The 3,876-nt window shown below is 42.8% G+C and overlaps 1 pseudogene; it reads left to right on the plus strand.

Moving 5' to 3' along the window:
- The first annotated feature begins 1,912 nt into the window (after positions 1–1,912).
- LOC110304869 lies at positions 1,913–2,395 on the plus strand (annotated as a pseudogene).
- Positions 2,396–3,876: the final 1,481 nt, after the last annotated feature.

A 3,876-nucleotide genomic window follows, 5' to 3' on the forward strand; every position in this document is an offset into this window, starting at 1 on the left:
TACCCAATGCAGACTACAGAGGTTTCGAGTCCTTTTTTGCTTCCAATCCACTTTACTTTGGATAAGTCAGACTCTTTGAGGTGCTGGAAAGTCTCCATCTGCTGAAATTGTACCATCAACTCTTTCTTAGAAAGTTATTAGAATTAAAGAAGGTCAGATAATCTGAAAATGCCTGGCACCCTGCACATAGAAGGCATTCATGATGAATGGCAGCTTCTTCCCCTCCCATGGCTCTTCCTTTATGGCCTGCTCATGAATCTCTAATGCATAATTCACAATCCAGATGCTAGTTCAGACAAAAACATCGAGAGATGGCAGAATCACCATTAAATAACATCTTAATAGCCCAGAAAAACCGAGGCTAGAGAAATATGAGATCAAGTTCAATAAGGCTAGATGTGAAACTGGCATTCTGTTTCCAGATTCACTGAGTGCTCAAGTGCAGGATGGATTTGTGAGTGTGGGAGCATCTGAGCATAGCTCACAGCTCAGGCTTCAATGACAGAAGTATCAAATCTCATTTCCTGGAGTTCATGGGTCTGCTGTGGTCACCACAGGGCAGACGGTCCCTAGAGCATTCTGGGAGCCATGGCTTTTAGAAAGAAGCCCTGATGCGCCACAGCCTCTCCAGGGATGCAGCCAGTGTGGTGATTGTTGTGAGGACTGATTGAAAGCATTGAAGAGTGCTATTAGCTTAGGAAATAGAAGACTACGGCAAACCATACCATCTATTTCTTTATTTAAAAGATTATTTCATGAAAGAGGGACCGGATGGGTGGTGTGCCTTAAGGGAAACCGATGTGAAGTTAGAAGCTTCAAGAAGAAATATTTACCTCTAAAAATCCTTTCATTTCTATGCTAATACAGATATCTCACAAGCATTGTTTAAATCAAGTATGTATTTGAAGTTTGACATGGTGGTCAGTAGACAGTGATGTGCCACTAAACATTTAACAATTATCTCTTTGGAGGAAAGAAAGGAGAGAGGTGTGATTTATAGTGTTTACCACTCTCTATGGTATAAATCCTTCTGCTTATGGATGTTTACAAGCTATCAATGTAAACTCTGACTTGAGGAGAGACATGGCCAATTGGCACACTTCTGCCTACTGGAGGTGTAGACTCAAAGTCACAGGCATTAGTGCAAGAGAGCTACGATTAAGTAGGATAAACTATTCTGATCAAGGTGTGACCTAGGTTCTTGGACCCGAGAGAGAAGAAAGTTTTGACTGAGCATTGCTAGTAGATATTGGCTAAGAGTGAGGTGAGGGGTGACATTCCAGACAGAAGAGGAAGCAAGTGCAAACATGTAACTATGAGAGGAGATGGTGAGCCTGGGCTAATGCATGTTGTTGCTTTGGATGGGGCCTGAAGAATGGAGCTGATTAGGGAATGCCAATTCTGAAGATGTATTCGTCAAAACATGTTAGTAAATCTGATCTTATTTCAAAGGCAGTCAGAGATTAGATTAAAGGTTTGCAAAGAGGATGGAGTCATAAGTTTGATTTTAGGAAATTCAATCCAAGGGAAAGATGGAAAAATGGGGTCAAGACTGGAACCGAGATAGTGATTAGGAATCACCTAGGTAGTGGAGTGCCCCTGGAAAGTCAGAAGAAAGATACACATTGAAGTGATATCAGAAATATTAGAGCCAATGATACAAGATGAGGGGAGAGCAGGGCATGGTGCTTAACTAATGGTGCACAATGAGGAAGGATGTTGAGTGAGGAAGGCTGTGCAGGCTAGTGTATGTAACATCCATCTTGTTAGAAAAGTACTTTTTACAAGAACCAGCTTGGAGACCCTAAAACCATCAGTTCCCAGGCTGATTTTAATTTGGTGCTGTTGGACCTCTGAATCTGCACTTTTAAAGTAGCCCAGCAGTGCAGCCATCTTCCAGTAACTCACCAAAATGACGAACACAAAGGGAAAGAGGAGAGGCACCCAGTACATGTTCTCTATGTCTTTTAGGAAACATGGCGTTGTTCCTTTGGCCACATACATGCGAATCTACAAGAAGGGTGATATTGTAGACATCAAGGGAATGGGCACTGTTCAAAAAGGAATGCCCCATAAGTGCTACCACAGCAAAAACAGAAGAGTCTACAATGTCACCCAGTATGCCATGGGCATCATTGTCAGCAAGCAGGTTAAGGGCAAAATTCTGGCCAAGAGGATCAATGTGCGGATTGAGCACATCAAGCACTCAAAGAGCAGAGACAGCTTCCTGAGGTGGGTGAAGGAGAATGACCAGAAGAAAAAGGAAGCCAAAGAGAAGGGCACCTGGGTGCAGTTGAAGCGCCAGCCTGCGCCACCCAGAGAAGCACATTTTGTGAGGACTAACGGAAAAGAGCCTGAGCTGTTGGAGTCCATTCCATACGAATTCATGGCCTAATGTACACAAAGAAATAAAATACCAGCACCAGGACAAAAAAATAGCCCAGTAGAATATTTTGCAGAACCTCAAGATGGTGTTTTCATTCATACCCTTCGCCAATATTTACTGTACTCACACATCTTTGTATAGGTCCTGGAGCAGCAGGCACAGTCAATGAGATACAGTTTCTGCCAGGACATTCCTGGTCCTTTACATGGGAGGGGGTCATATATGTATATGGACTGATGTTTAGATTGAGATGCATGCTATGAGACACCAGGAAAGGGGATGGAGATTAACAAAAGGTGGAAATAGAGCTTTTTTAGGACAGGTAGTTGGAGAATCTCTGAAGGGTAATACTTAAGGTAAGACAGAAAATAATAGTGAAAAACCAAGAAACGTTGAGGTACAGAAGGTTGCAGAAGGGCTGGTGAGATGACTCAATGGATGCAAGCTTTGCCGTGCAAACCCAGTGACCAGAATTCAATCCTCAGAACTCAGAAAAAGCCACAGATGATGATGACTAGTATCTATAATCCTCACACTTTTATGGCAAGATGGGAGGCAGAGGCAGAAGAGTCCCCTAAAGCCTGGTGCACAAAGAAGAAAGAAATGAGGTCATTGCCTCAATAAGGTAGAAGGAGACTAACTCCCCCAAAGTGTCCTCTGACCTCCATCTCCATGCTCTGTATGGTAGTATGCTCATGCGCACAGTGCATGTGCTCACACACTCAGCTACACATACACATACGCATACACACACACATACACATACACACACACATACACATACGCAAATAATATTAAATGAAAGAAATAATAAGTGGAAGTTCTTACAGAATGTCATATAGAAATAGCATATACTGAAGTTGGGTTTTGGCGTGAATTGTAGCTGTGATAGGAGGTGAGGTCTGAGTGGAGCTAGGTAATAAGCCGATTAAAAGAACACAGAGTCGGAGGGCTGGAGAAATGGCTCAGTGGTTAAGAGCACACAGTGCTTTTGCCATAGACCTCAGCTCAATTCCTAGCACTTATATCAGGTGGCTCAATTGTGCTCATAATCCAAGGGAATTTGATGCTTTTCACCTCCTCTGGCATGGATACTCATGCGCACAGACCAAAAATACATACACATAATTAATAATAAGTTGAAATGTTAGAAAAACATGAAAAAGAACATAAAACAGATCTGGGCACAGGCTGGAGATTTGATATTATCCAGAGAGTGGACTGTCTTAATGTGGCTGGAGACTAGAAGCTGAGACTAGAACTCATGAGCAAGGTAAAGAAAGAGGCCCTGGGAGGGACAGGAAGAGGACCAGCAGATAATGTCACTAGCCCAGAAGTCAGTTCAAGGAGGACAGTGGCAACAAGGTCAAGAACTAGTTTGGAGCCAGATGAGATAAATGAGCTGATAGCGTTTGGGACTGAAGGCCATGTTTTACCATTATGACTACAGGTTTAAAATGAGAAGGGGGTATGGGAACAGAATAGATGGA

Source organism: Mus caroli, chromosome 1 (assembly GCF_900094665.2).
Source record: "Mus caroli chromosome 1, CAROLI_EIJ_v1.1, whole genome shotgun sequence".
Taxonomy (NCBI): domain Eukaryota; kingdom Metazoa; phylum Chordata; class Mammalia; order Rodentia; family Muridae; genus Mus; species Mus caroli.